Source organism: Erinaceus europaeus, chromosome 12 (genome assembly GCF_950295315.1).
Source record: "Erinaceus europaeus chromosome 12, mEriEur2.1, whole genome shotgun sequence".
Taxonomy (NCBI): domain Eukaryota; kingdom Metazoa; phylum Chordata; class Mammalia; order Eulipotyphla; family Erinaceidae; genus Erinaceus; species Erinaceus europaeus.
In genome coordinates, this window is record NC_080173.1 from 88,422,744 (window position 1) to 88,438,314 (window position 15,571).

General features: G+C 45.3%; 1 protein-coding gene across 2 annotated transcripts in view; it reads right to left on the reverse strand.

The window, feature by feature from the left end:
• Positions 1–15,571, reverse strand: part of GAS7 (growth arrest specific 7) — a 282,047-nt gene that overhangs the window by 185,185 nt on the left and 81,291 nt on the right. The window lies entirely within an intron of this gene.

The following is a 15,571-nucleotide window of genomic DNA, read 5'->3' on the forward strand; positions in this document are numbered from 1 at the left end:
GCCTGCAGGATAACATTAATCCCACCAGTTAAAACCCTCACAACAGTTGCTAAGGAAACTTCCATCTTCCCAGCATGCTTTTGCCTTTCTCCACCCCCTTTCCTAGCCATTTCCGTTTCCGACTTGCCACTTCCGGTTTTATCCTATAAAGCCACTTCTGGTTCTGGTTCCTCTCTCTTCCTCTCCTCCGCATCCCGACCTAAAGGAGGGCAGCAGGCGTGCAGACAGGGAGGCAGATGCCGGCCACTGCAGTTTGGCATCGCGTAGCTTAAAGGCGTGTGCTCACACCAGATTCTGGGGCTCCCACATGAATAAAGAATTGTATTACCACACCGCCACAAGTTTCTGGTCTCTCTCCCACGACGCAAACCCAGCATTTTCCCTCAGTTTCTATGTGTCAGGGATCTGAGGATAGTTTACTCAGGCCTTGAGCTTTAATCTGAATTTCTCTCAAGGCAACAATCAAGGTATGAGCCAGAGAAGCTGTCAGCTCAAGTCTCAATTAGAAAGGAATCTGCTGAGCTCCCGGCTCCCCACCTGTAGGGAAGTCGCTTCACAAGCAGTGAAGCAGGTCTGCAGGTGTCTATCTTTCCCTCCCCCTCTGTCTTCCCCTCCTATCCCCATTTCTCTCTGTCTTATCCAACAACAATGACAACAGTAACAACAACAATAATAACTACAACAACAACAACAAAACAACAAGGGCAACAAAATGGAAAATAAATACAAATATACAAAAAAAGAAAGGAATCTGCCTAGGCACCAAGCAGGTGGTGCCACACCTGGTAGAGCACACATGTTACAAGGAGCAAGAACCTGGGTTCAAGCCCCTGGTCCCCACCTGCATGGGGAAAAGTTTTGTGAATGGTGAAGCAGAACTTCAGGTGCTTTTCTGTCTCTCTCCCCTCTCTTTTTTCCCTTTCCCTCTTGATTTCTGGCTGCCCCTATCGAATAAATAAATAAAGGTAATAGAAACAATAAAACAAAGGAATCTGTTTCCATGCTCATCTTTGTGGTTAGGACAGACCTCAGATGCCTGCTGCCTGTGGAGACATTAGTTTCTTACTGGTATTATATTGATTCCTATCATGAATTTTAGATCAGGATGATGGATTCTATCTTATAAAACTGGCTTTCAACTATTCAGCTGTTTGTTCTTCTACCCTTGTTCACAACTAGGTTACATGCTTCAAGGACTTTACACTATTTTAAAATTTCTGAGAGGCCTAGAACCAGCAAGAACTAGAAGAAGCATAAAAAAATCAACCCTTCCTTTAACACAAATATATTTTTCCAGGAATGACGCCCTCTACTATACGAGGTAGACCAGATGCCTAAGCAGTTTTGGACCAGGTGCCCTAAATATATGCCTAAAGAGTTATTGTAGGACTCTAAAACATTCCAGAAAGGTAACATAATGCTCCAATTCTTCCTGCTAATTGACATAGTATTTCTTTGGTGTGACTATTGCAGGTTGGCCAGCTAGAATGGTCTTGGTATGTGATCTGGGTGGCTCCAACTGCTTCTCAAGACAGAACCCACACATCCTAGGAGCAATCCTGCCTCATTCTACCCTGATAACCCACTCCCATGATCAAATCCTTGACCTGGTATTTCTATGAGTGCTTCTCACACCTGGGTGAGCATTACAATCACCAGGGGAACTTTTAAAATGTAGGGTGCCTAGTTGGCATAGGTACCAATTACTTTAGAATCTCAACCACAATAAAAACACCCAAATCTTTCTTGTTTTGTTTTTAAGTTCCACAGATCATTCTAATAGTAAAAAGAGCTGTTCTGTCTGGATCGGCACCAATTTCAGTAAACACTCATTTTGCTATTCTTCCCTAAATATGAGTCCAGTGAACAAAGAATTGAGACATCTCCCGGACCCATTAGGAAATCATGTGTCTAGCTAAGCTTCTTATGGCTGAAGTGTTGTGGGGGTCTTACTACAAGGAGAGCAGCACCCTCATTTTAACAAATCTCCAAGAGATTCACTTGCACCTGAGAGCTTGAGAAACACCATTCAAGCCATCAAGCGAACCAGTAAATTTTCTTCTCATCTTACAAAAACAACAGTTTCATATTCTTACCCAGATAAGGGACTTGTCTAATTACTTCACTTAAAAAGACGGGGCCACTCTCAGAGTGCTTACTATCTGTCCCATCACCCAAATTCCATCCTACTTACATCACTGTCCACATTCCCAGCCTTTCCTCTCATTACAGTGACTACAGCAACCTGACCCTATTTCCAAGAATTCCTCATGCTTCTTACCTACCAGCACGCAACATGTATATTTAAAAAAAGTTGTTTTTTTTTGAGGAGCAGGGCAGTAGAGCACATATATTACCACACATGGACCCACTTCAAGCCCCTGGTCCCCACTGTGGGGGTTGGGGGGTGAGCTTCATGAGTAATGAAATAGTGCAGCAGATGTCTCTATCTCTGTCCCTCTCTATCTCCACCTTTCCTCTCAACTTCCTTGCCTCTATCAAGAAGAAAGAGAGAGAAAAGAGAAAGGAAAAAAAACAAAACAAACAAAAGAACAGTAAGGAAATGAAGAGAAAAAAAAGGAATAAATGGTCACTAGGAAATGAAGAGAAAAAAAAAGGAATAAAGGAATCTTTGTGCAGCCACTAAGCCCCCAAGGTAATCCTGGTGGCAATAATAAGTAAGTATATAGACAAATGAGTGGATGAATGAATGAATGAGTGAATGAATAAAATTTAGAGATGGGCCAGAGAGATAATACTACTGGTAATACAACAGACTTTCATGCCTAAAGCATTAGAGGCCCCAAATTCCAGCACCATCATAAACCTGAGCTAAACAGTTCTCTGGCAACAGAAGGGAGAGAAGAGTTGGGGAGATACAATAATTGTTATGCAAAAGACTTTCATGCCTGAGGCTCAGAGGTCCCAATCTGTAGCACCACCATAAACCAGAGTGTCCTCTCTCCTCTCTCTCTCTCTCTCTCCCTCTCTCTCCCTCATATGGAAAAAATATATATTGATATACCCTTTGACCTCAGTCTAGTCCCTGACTTCTTCCTTTGCTGTTTATCACAGCAAAAAAATGTTTACCCAAAGAGTTATTACCATTTAATCACAGACTATTTTCTTACTTCTCCTCCTCACCTCCCTACTCCATTCCAAGCCTACTCTCCTGACGTCACCGATGACCTCCATGTTGCTACTAAGCCCAAGGACACTGTCTCTGTGAGACTCCTTGGTGAGCTGGCAGCATTGTCCAGCATTCCTTCCCTGTGGGAACTGTGACCTCTCCTGACTTGCAGGCATCTTACATATTTCCTCAAGTAGTCTCCTTTCCTCGGTCTTCTTCCGAAACTCAGTCTTAACATTTGACAACCTTACATACTCTCTCCTGTCCCTTCCCCTTGTTTTCTTTGCTCTCTGTAGGGACTTGACCCTGTTCAGCACCTCTTCCCTTCATTACATGGTAACCCTAAAATTCCTGCCGTTAGCCTTGCTCTGTCCCCAGGTCCATCCAGATACTTGCCATTTCCACACAGGAATTGCTAACAACGGAATTACTTTTTCCCTCACTTCCAATACCGAATAAAAGGCCTGTTTTCCATACTGAGCCTCAGCAAATGCTACCTCCACCCATCATGTTGTTAAAGCCCCAGATCCATCAAGATGTTCTTTCACCTTCCCCACTTCCGGTCTTTCTCCACTTCTGCCTGTCAGGGCTATCTCCGCAATGACTTTAGAAGCACCCACCATTTTCCAAGTCTATCCTTGCCACCTTGCCCCAAGGCACCACCAACACTCCCTTTCATCCCTACAAAGGTTCAAGTGATCTCCTAGCTCCACATTCCATCCCTTACAATGACATTCTAAACTCAAAGCAAACTTTAAACAATGTGAACCAGATTATGTAAACTTATTTAAAATCATTCAGATGCTCTGGGGAAAAAAATAGAAAGAAAAAAAAGACAAATTATTTAACCTAATTTACAAAGCAATTAAGACCTTCTTGTTCTTTGTAGCATAATGGTTACACAAAGAGACTCTTATGCCTGAGGCTCCAAAGTCCAAAATTCAATCCCCTGCATCACCATAAACTAGAGCTCAGCAATGCTCTGGTTAAAATAGAAAGAAAAGAAAAAAAAATTTTAAAAGAACTTTTTTAAAAAGGGTTTATTTTTCATTTATTACATATGATTTTTTTCTGCCTCCAGAGTTATTTCTGGGGCTTGTTGCCTGCACCACAAATTCACTGTTCCTGGGGGATATTCCCCCCTCCCCTTTGTTGCCCTTACTGGTTTATCAGTTGTTGTGGTTATTATCGTGGTTGTCATCGCTGTTGGACAGAACAGAGAGAAATGAAGAGAGGAGGAGAGAAAGATAGACACCTGCAGACCTGCTTCACCGCTTGTGAAGCAACCCCCTGCAGGTGGAGAGCCGGGGGCTCGAACCGGGATCCTTACGCCAGTCCTTGGGCTTCACGCCACGTGTGCTTAACTCAGCTGGAGCTACCACCTGACGCCACCCCCCCCATATGAAAATTTCATGAGGCAGAAAGGAGGAACGAGAGACAAGCCAGGACACCACTCTGGACATGCAATGCTGGGGATCAAACTGGACACCTTGGGCATGAAAGTCTGACGCTGCGTCATTTGTGGCATTTCCCCAGCTGCAAAACCTCTTTCTATCTACCCACCTCATTGCATCTTATTTTATACCATATCCCCTGCAGCCAGGTCACTGATCTACTTGCTCTGTCCTGTTTGTTCAGTGCGATAAGCACTACCTACCTGGAGTTAAAAAGTCAAATTGAAATAAATTGAAAGCAAAATGCAGTTCCTAGTCTTGCCAGCTCTGTGTCGAGTGGTTAGCGGTCACATGTGACCGGCGGCCTCAGGTTCATGCAGGTAACAGAGCACGTTAACTGCTGCAGAGCATTCTGGTGGACAGTGCTATTCCAGCTGCTTCTTGGATAGAGCAAGTTCAGTCCTGCCTCAGGGCCTTTGCACCTGCTGTCACCTCTCCCCGACACACCTTACACCGGCTCTTCCCAAGGCTCATTCCAGAAGTCAGTTTTAATGTCACTTCTCAGAGAGGCCTTCCTTAGCATCTAAGCTTAAGAAGCCACTTATTATCCTTAATCACATGAGCAGACTTAAGTCTCCACAGTATTTACCACTGGCTGATGTTTCCTTGTTGCTTTGTGGATGTGTGTTTACTGTCTGACTCCACCCTTCTACCCCACCCCACCCCACCCCAAAGTAGGCTTAGGAGATCAAGGACCTTGTAGTTCTTGCTCACCACCATTCCAGCTGTGTCCTGAGTACAGCAGAAGGAGTAGAAGGCCCAGCCTACTCTGCTTGACCAGTATTAACTGCTAGACCCGTAATACTGTCATATTTCCTCTTAAGTCTTACAACTATCATCCTTTTTTATATTTCCCACCTGCCACCCCACCCAGAGACCGAGTCACTCCACCTTGACAGCACTATGAACAGAACTCTGCCTCAGCCCTCCAATCAACCCTGTCAACGTTAGCAGGTTAATCAAGTCAACATTCTTGTCAAATCACTTCTCTGTGCCTACCCTTTCTGGCCCCCAGTCGTTTCCACGACCCCAGATGTAACCTTCTGGTTCCTACCTCAGCGCTGCTTCCTCTCCTCAGCTGAAAGCACTCTCCCCTACTTCCCAGTGAATCCACCACGGTCTCTTACCTTCCAGGTATGACAACAGGTGACGGCTCTTCTGCAGGCACTGGCCCCTCCTCTGGTCTGCTTCAGCACTTCCTGTCTGCAGCCCTGCTCTGGCACTGACTCACAGAAGACAAGAAATTCCACCTCCTCCACACACACGCTCAGTGAGTGAGTGAGAGAGAGAGAAAAAAGAGAGAGAGAGAGAGACTGAAATTATTCCTAAAAGCAACGGCTCTCAAGCTTTGTGGAGGATCAGAATTAGTAAAAAGCACATAGGTTCAAGCTCTTTGAAGTAGGATGTGGCCTTGGCCTTCCTTGCCCAAAGGCCCTGGGCCACTAGAACCGCTAAAAAAAAATCTGAGTTTCACTCCTTTAGAGCATTAGAGCTGTAACACTAGGCACTCAGTTCGGCCCATGTCTTTTTCTTTTTTCTTTTTTTTTTTTTTTTTTGCTTCTGGAGTTATTACTGGGGCTCGGTGCCTGCACTATGAATCCACTGCTCCTGGAGGCTGTTTTTTTTTCTCTTTTGTTGCCCTTGTTGTTTATTGTTGTTGTTGCTATTATTGTTGTTGCTGCTGTCATTGTTGGATAGGACAGAGAGAAAAAAAGAGAGGACAGGAAGACAGAGAGGGGGAGAGAAAGACAGACACCTGCAGACCTGTTTCACTTGTGAAGTGACCCTCCTGCAGGTGGGGGCCAGGGGCTTGAACTAGAATCCTTACACCAGGCCTTGAGCTTTGAGCCATGTGCACTTAACTTGCTGCGCTACCGCCCAGCCCCCAGTGCTGTCCATTTCTAACCAGGGAGGTCACCAATGTGGCTGATAAACTTCTTTGGCACTAACTTGTTCTCCAGAAAATGAAAGGACCCCTGAAACAGGTTGCACAGAGTTTCCTAAGCATATCCACATTCCAGTACCAGGAGCCTGTAAATGTTAACTTCTATGGCAAAGGGGACTGAAGTCATGATTAATTTAAGGATGATTTTTTTTTCTTTCTTCTTCTTCTTTTTTACAGATCACTTCAAGTCTTTTTTGCATAACCACTACTCTGTGTCCCCACCCACAAGTTAAGGATTTTTGAGATGAAAAAATAAATCACAGGGGCTAGCCAGTGGCACACCTAGTCAAGGACACATAGTACTAAGTGCAAGGACCCACAGAAGGACCTGGGTTTGACCTCCTGACTCCCCACCTGCACCAGGGGGGTGGGGGGTGGGGGGAAAGGGGGCGCTTCACAATCGGTGAAGCAAGTCTTCAGGTGTCTAATCTTTCTCTCTTCCTCTCTAGCTCGCTCTCCCCCCTCGATTTCTTTCTGTCCTATCAAATAAAAATGGGGGGAAATGCTACTCCATGCGCAGTAGATTTGTAGTTCTGGCACTGAGCCCCAACGACAAGCTTGGAAGGGGGAAAAAAAGGAAAGAAAGAAAAGAATTTGTCTACATGGTCTCAGTGGGTCCTAAATATTATAAGAGTACTTATAAAGGAGGGCGGGGACAAGAGAAGCTGCACTGGAACTGGGGAGGAGAAAAGGCAACATGATATGTAGCCACTGGCCAAGGAAGGAGCCTCTAGAAGCCTGTAGAAACACACACACACACACACACACCAGAGACTCTAGGAGGTGTCAGCTCTGTACCGCTATGATTATAGTCTCATGAGTCTCAGATTTCAAACTTCAAGAACTATTATTTAAAGCTACTAGGCTCGTGGCAATTCTTTTTCTGCAGTAGCAATAGGAAATTAATATATGTCCTCTTCTTTAACACAAGGTCAAGCTACAAGTGTCCAAGGATCGTGGTTTAACTCATAAATTTGCATTTAAATCTTGTGCTGAATAAGAACATGGCATGCTCTTTTGGCACAGGGCTAGCTCTGTCTACTGTGTCCACAGTGCTTTGTCACATGCATCTTTGGATAAAAAAAAAAAAAAAAATCTTCAAGGAGGGGAACCAGGCAGTGGTGGCACACCTGATTAAACGCTCACATTATAGTAAGCAAGGACTTGGGTTCAGGACCCCGGTCCCCACCTGCAGGGGGGAAGCTTCATGAGTGGTGAAACAGGGTTGCAGGTGTCTCTCTGTCTCTTTCCTTCTCTGTCTTCCCCTCACCTCTCAATTTCTGTCTCTATCCTATAATAAATACATAAATAAAAATATTTTTAAAATCTTCAAGGAAGGGTGACATTCTAAGTTAGAACTGGGAACCCATGGTGATGGGCCTTACTGTAGCCTGATCACAATACTGCTTCCAATCAGGGAAATAGATAAGTTCCAGAAATAGATCTCTAAGCTTGGATATTTTTTGGGGGAAGTTTCTGCTGTATTGTGGTTTGTTGAAACTTAGAACAAATAGATCATGCTTCCTTGACTCTCATTCTGATCGTGAAAAGTACATAGCTTAGAGTTGATGTACAGGATGGTAGAGACAAAACTATCTAAATATTAATCAATTAAAAATAAAATTGAAGATCCAGTTCTTCAAACACAGTGGCTATATGTCAAGTGTCCACTAACCACACATTATTGGGTGGATGGCACAAATACAGAACGTTTCTATCACCGTAGAAAGTTCTCCAGGTGGAGTTGGGGGGGAGGTTCCACAGAATAGCTCATCTGGCAGGGTTCCAGCCTTGACACAACTCAGGTTCAAGTCCCCAGCAGTCACATGGGAATGACAGAATACTGAGGAAAGTGTCTCTCCCTCCCTATTAACATCTGTTTCTCTCTGGAAAATTTGATCTGGAAGAATGAAATCATAGCATATGGCAAGGAAAGAAGGGAGGGAGGGAGGGAGGAAGGAAGGAAGGAAGGAAGGAAGGAAGGAAGGAAGGAAGGGAGGCAGGGAGGGGAAGAAGGAAGGAAGGAAAGGATGGAGGAGGGAAAGAAGGAAAAGAGGAAGGAAGAAGGAAGGAAGGAAGGAAGGAAGGAAGGAAGGAAGGAAGGAAGGAAGGAAGGAAAGCGAGAAGGAAGCCCTTAATCTCTGCAGCGCTGTACTGGCTTATAGCATGTCTCCCCGTATTCACCGCACCAGGGTCACCTGTGGTCACCTAACTAGAAAAGCTTAGGAGGAAAGACATGCGACACCAGACCAAATTCTCCTTCCAGAGCACTTATCTTAAGGCCTTCAGCTAGGAGGTATGTGCCCTGGTCTGATTTTCCTTTTTTTTTTTTTTAATGTTTATTTATTAAAAGTAAACACTGACAACGACAACAACAATAATAACTACAACAATAAAACAACAAGGGCAACAAAAGGAAATCAATAAATAAAATAAATATTAAAAAAAAAAAAAAAGTAAACACTGACAAAAAAACATGGGAGAAGAGGGGTACAACTCTATAGTTTCCACCACCAGATCTCCGTATCCCATCCACTCCCCCTGAGAGCTTTCCTATTCTTTATCCCTCTGGGAGTATGGACCCAAGGTCATTGTGGGGTGCAGAAGGTAGAAGGTCTGGCTTCTGTAAATGCTTCCCTGCTGAACATGGGCATTGACAGGTCGATCCACACTCCCAGCCTGCCTCTCTCTTTCCCTAGTGGGGAAGTAGGGAAGTAGGGCTCCAGGACACATTGGTGGGATCATCTGTCCAGGGAAATCCTGGTCTGATTTTTCATTGAAAAGATTCTCTGGAAAGTAAAAGGTTGATGTGATAGGGTAAAGAAACTAGAGATAGAACTCATGCAGGGGGAAATGGGAGAGATGGGGATTACAGAGAGGAAAAAGCAGGCAAAGATCAGGGGAAAGAAAAGAAGCAGGAAATGGATTGTTGGTGATGTTATCAAGAGCAGCAAAGGCAGTGTGGCAAAGAAGCCCTCCCTGGGGACAAAAAAGTGTGTCAGCTGACCTAAGTGCTTCCAGAAGGCCTCAGGGACAGAAGCGCCTCTCCTTAGGGAACCCCTGAAACCTTGGAGGGGGGCTATTTACACGCTACCTCTGTGAGAGAACGTAAAGAGGAAATCAACTGAAAACAGAGACAAAAAAACGAAGCTTGGAAAATCTGGAAACCCACCTTGGTGGTGAGTCTGGGGGAAATGGGTGGTGATCAGAGAAGAGACACTGCTGGGACCTGAAGGTGACCTAGAACCGCCTTGCTCGAGACAGGTGGGGCAAATGTCTATCAAAATGACAAAACTTATCCCCTTTGTTCCAAGCTTAGCAACTTGAGGGACAGCCATGGTGGGATACTGAACCTCCAGGGTAGCCACAGCAGGTAAAGGAAATGGGGTGGGGGGAATAGAAACAGCTTATATGCTTAGATGCTTACTCCTGAAATGACTGAGGCTGAAAAGAGTAAGACAGCTCTGTCTATTTCTAAGCTCCAAGATCTGTTACATGTATATGTGTGTGTTTTAGAATTCTTTTTTTTTTCCCTGAGAAAGCTGTGGTATATATACACAATGGAATACTATGCAGCTATCAAGAACAATGAACCCACCTTCTCTGACCCATCTTGGACAGAGCTAGAAGGAATTATGTTAAGTGAACTAAGTCAGAAAGATAAAGATGAGTATGGGATGATCCCACTCATCAACAGAAGTTGACTAAGAAGATCTGAAAGGTAAACTAAAATCAGGACCTGATCAAATTGTAAGTAGGGCACCAAAGTAAAAACCCTGTGGTGAGGGGTAGACATATAGCTTCCTGGGACAGTGGGGGGTGGGAATGGGTGGGAGGGATGGGTCACAGTCTTTTGGTGGTGGGAATGGTGTTTATGTACACTCCTAGCAAAATGTAGACATATAAATCAGTAGTTAATCAATATGAGAGAGGGAAAATCAATTGTATGTCTCAAAGTTTTTCAAAACACAAACTGAATCTTTTTAATATATAGGCTGTGTATTTGATATGCGGACTCTCTCAAAAGCCTAGACCAAGTAGATTAGAAACATCCAATAGCACAGCTATATACAAGATACTGGATACTGTACAGCAAACCATAACAAAAGGACTTTTCAAAGTTAACCCAATTAACAAATAATGTGATGATAACATTAACTATCGATTGTCTTTTTGAACCCTAAGACAGCAGGAACCTCACATCTCCACTATAGAGCCCCTACTTCCCCCAGTCCTGGAACCCTTGGATAGGGCCCACTTTCCCATATGCCTCTCCCAATCCATACCAAATAATATTGCATCCGCCGATCACAACCTAACCAACACAACGATTGCCACCTCAACATGCTTCACCTCAGACTGTGTCCAGAGACTTCACGTGTGGAATGACAACCCTTCAGCTTCATTACTCGGGTGAGACTTTTCCTTTTATAGTACACTCTAATTTCATCTCAGGTGGTTCACTTTCTAACAAAGTCCCATAACCTAGATATACACCATTTTCTGTGAGAGAGAGCTTATGTTCACACGTATCCATAAACTACTGCAAAATATATACCTGAAAGCAGAAGTACACTAGAGTTTGCAGTGAGTACCTCCCTAACACTTCCTCTCCACTATTCCAAGCTTTGGGCCCATGATTGCTCAACAATTTGTTTGGCCTCGTATGTTAACTCTCTTTTCAATCACCAGGTTCCAGACGCCACCAGGATGCCGGCCAGGCTTCCCTGGATTGAAGATCCCACCAATGTGTCCTGGAGCTCAGCTTCCCCAGAGACACACCCTACTAGGGAAAGAGAGAGGCAGACTGGGAGTATGGACCGACCAGTCAACGCCCATATTCAGCGGAGAAGCAATTACAGAAGCCAGACCTTCTACCTTCTGTAACCCTCAACGACCCTGGGTCCATGCTCCCAGAGGGATAGAGAATGGGAAAGCCATCAGGGGAGGGGGTGGGTTATGGAGATTGGGTGGTGGGAATTGTGTGGAGTTATACCCCTCCTACCTTATGGTTTTGTTAAGTAATCCTTTCTTAAATAAAATTTAAAAAATTAAAAAAAAGAATTCTTTTTTTTTCCCGATAATTATTTATTTATTTTGGATAGAGACAGAGAGAAATTGAGAAGGGAGGAGAGACTAAGAGAGACAGAGAGACAGAGAAATACCTGCAGCCCTGCTTCACCCCTTGTAAAGCTTCCCCACTGCAGGTGGGGACTGGGGGCTTGGACCTGGGTCCCTGCACATTGTAACGTGTGTGCTCAACCAGGTGCACTAACACCCAGCTCCTCAGTATGGTTTTTTTCAAACAGCAGGAAAAAAAAAAAAAACAGCAGAAAAGCAGAAGTAAGAGCACGTACCACCTGGGTGAAGGATAAGAAACACGCACATACGTATCTGTGGATGCAAGGTTTCTTCTGTGCCCAAAGACACTGGGGACTTGTCTGTCTCTGGAGAAAGGACTGACAGGAGCGTGAGGGAAGCCCGTGGCACTCCATCTTCTTTAGTCGCTTGCAAGTATAATGCCTTCTCTCCATACGGGGAAAAGGACAAAAGCAAAATGAATGAAAACGGTCTTTCAGGTGTGTGTAGAGTCCACTAATGGGCACCCCGGAGCCCTACCTGCCTACGGAAAGATAGAAACAGGCCAGGAGTATGGATCCACCTGCCAACATCCATTTCCAGCAGAGAAACAATAACAGAACCCAGACATCCCACCTTCTGCACCCCATAAAGAATTTGGGTCCATACTCCCAGAGGGAGAAAGAATAAGGAAGCTTTCAATGGAAGGAGTGGGACATGGAACTCTGGTGGAGGGAATCATATGGAATTGTACCCCTGTTATCCTGCAATCTTACTGACCATTATTAAATCACTAATCAAATCTAAGAAACATGCTCCATACACATCCTTCCCCATTGATTCTAGTATCACTGAGAGAACAGCTCTGAGCAGCTGAGTCCATGGTGTCAGCTCCATGGGGTGGGTGGCTAAGCCTGTGTCCACCCCCTCCATGCCTGTAGGCTCCCCTTCCTCTGCACCAAGGCTTCTGAAGAAGAGTTCCTGGAAGACTGCCCTCACCCTCCACCACCAGGTGATATTGAACTGTAACTAGAGACGGTTTTGTTTTCAGGGTCCCTTCTCTAACCACAGATGTCACAACAGCCCAGGAAACCCACAATAGCCAGGTGCATACAGGCACCCTCGTGTGATCCCCTTATGAGGGAAGAAAACTCTTATGCAAACCTCATCACCTCCATCTGACCATCACTATGGACACCAGATACCAGCCAATCTCAGCTCTGTACTCAATCAGCCACCCCCACAACAACACCATAGCAACAAAGGTAATATTATTGTTCTAGAAAGAAAAGAAAATGTATGCGTGATTGCACACACACACACACACACACACACACACACACACACACACAGTGTTATATGACAGCTTTTAAAGCCACAGAGATAATGCTTTTTTTCCACACCCTACGTGTGCCTCTCACTTCCCGACACTGCGGCTTCTTCAGTGGGAAGTCACAGACTAGGGAAATTACCACTTCACACCACTCCAAGATGGGTGCCCCTCACAGGAAACAGACGTGACAATGAGATCCAGGCTAGGAGGAAGGAGGGAGGGGGCAAATTTCCTCCCTGTGTCTCAAACTGAGAGGCAGGGAGCCTGGCAGGGCTGGGCTAGCTGGGAGCAGAACAGACTCAGGTGAAGCTCGGAGCCTTCCTGTGACCTTCTGTCTGACTGTGCTAGCCTGCCTTCTGCATGCCAGACCTGAGCTGGGCACTGGAGTGTTGGTGGTTACAATGAACCACACACTAATCATCAGACCTAAATGTGGAAAGCATTAGCCCAAATGAAAAGACATAAATCAGGAGGGGGAGCTTATGGCACGAAGGGAAACAGCTCTTCTCTCAGTGAGTGAGCGGGAGCCTGGGCTGTTGCACAAGATCTGTGTGAGTCACCAGTCAGCAGAGGGGAGGACCAGGGAGGGAGCAGGGAGGGGAGCCCCCAGCGGGACTGGCGGGTACACGGGTGGGAAGGGGGGTTGGGTGGGGTATAAAAACACAGCTGTAGATTCATAACTAACCACACTTCATCAGCAGCAAGGGGTGGGGAGGGCCAAATGTCACCTCCCCTCCCAGACTCAGGAAGTGTTTCAGAATGTGTCCTCCCCAGAGAAGGCAACAGGAGGGAATCTTCCTAACAGCCAACTGGTCACCCTTCACAGGCTGCAGCTGCGTCCTGCGGAAGTAGGCCTCAGGTCCTCTAGGGAAACACCCCCCTTGCTCCTTCTCTGGACATATGCCATACTGTTTTGGGGTCCCCACGTCCCCATCATGGGCATAAACTTTCTTGCCTCTCCTCATGGTCATTTCTTCCTTTCCTTCTTCCAAACTCTCCACTCTACACACAAGCTGACATTGACATGAATCTTTCAGCAACCTACCCCAGACCTAATATTTGGAAAGCAATTCCTATCTTCCTTTAAAACCTGGACTTAGTCAATAATTACTTCACCAAGACTGACATCCATCCAACCTTCAAGTTCTAAGCACTTGCAGTGAGCCAGGCATCATGTTCCCAGGAGTGATAGTGGAGATAAAGAAGCCCCCAGCCAGAATTCAGCTGGAGAGTCAAACACCAGAAAGTCTGAGCTCTGGAGTTTCCAGCAGTTACTAACACAACACACTAACTTTAAACAAGACCCCCTCACCTCTCGAGGTCAACCTCACCTGGATCTGATGAAATGAAAGGTTGTATTTAATGATCAACGAGCCCCCTAGATGCTGGTGACAGTATGTAAGAAAATATACAAAGCAAAACCAACCATTGCTCTTCCAGAGAACCTGGGGGGGGGTATGGGGGGGGATAGTACCCCAGAGAATTCCACCTGAGACAACTGGGCTGAATGGGGTCTGGCCAGTGACCAAAGAGCTTGTACTCACTGGGTGCTCCATAAAAATGATCAAAAGAAAACACCAGGAGCCTGCAGGTGGTTCACGTCACTACATGCAAGGATCCAGGCTCAAGCTGCAGGTCACCTCATAGGAGTCTGCGAGGGGGTGGGATGGTGGAGTTTTACAAGTGATGGAATGGTGTTGAGGTGTCTTTCCCCGCCTCCCTCAGCCTCTATACAGATCAGGGATGGGGAAGCATGCTGCTCATGGGCCGTTTATTGTCCATGAAATCATGTGGTCTGGCCCTGCTAAGGCAATTGGAAGCAGGACTTAAAATTCAATCAATCTAGAAGGTTTTTTTTTTATAGCAATATTAAGTTGCTATTTTTTAAGTTGCTAATTATGCATTGCCTATGAATGATGTTATAACAATCAATGGGGTCTACAGTCAACAAAACTGATACAACTTTCCCATATTTAAGAGCTACTCTCTTCCCTGACTCAGTTTTCTAGCCCCTTTTCCCATCATGATATCATCTCCCTTGACTATAACTTGGGTCCACCTGCATATCTGAAGTCAGGCTCAGGAAAAAACTAGTTTAGTCATGGGCCCGTTGGAATATAACTAAAATAGACCTACTAGCTATTTTCAAAACAGAGACCCCAAATCTTCATCTGCAATATTCCAGCCTTTAGGTTCATGATTAATCAAACATTTGTTTGGCTGTATATGTTAACTCTTTTTTCAGCCACCAGGTTCCAGATGCTAACATGATGCCAACCAGACTTCCCTGGGCAGACGACCCCACCATGTATCCTGGAGCCCTGCTTCCCCAAAGCCCTGCCTCACTAGGGAAAGAGAGAGACAGGCTGGGAGTATGGACCGACCTGTCAATGCCCATGTTCAGCGGGGAAGCAATTACAGAAGCCAAACCTCCAACCTTCTGCACCCCATAATGACCCTGGGTCCATACTCCCAGAGGGCCAAAGAATAGGAAAGCTATCAGGGGAGAGGATGGAATACGGAGTTCTGGTGGTGGGAACTGTGTGGAGTTGTACCCCTCTTACCCTAAGGTTTTGTCAGTGTTTCCTTTATAAGTAAAATTTTTTAAAATAAATAAATATCCAAATGTC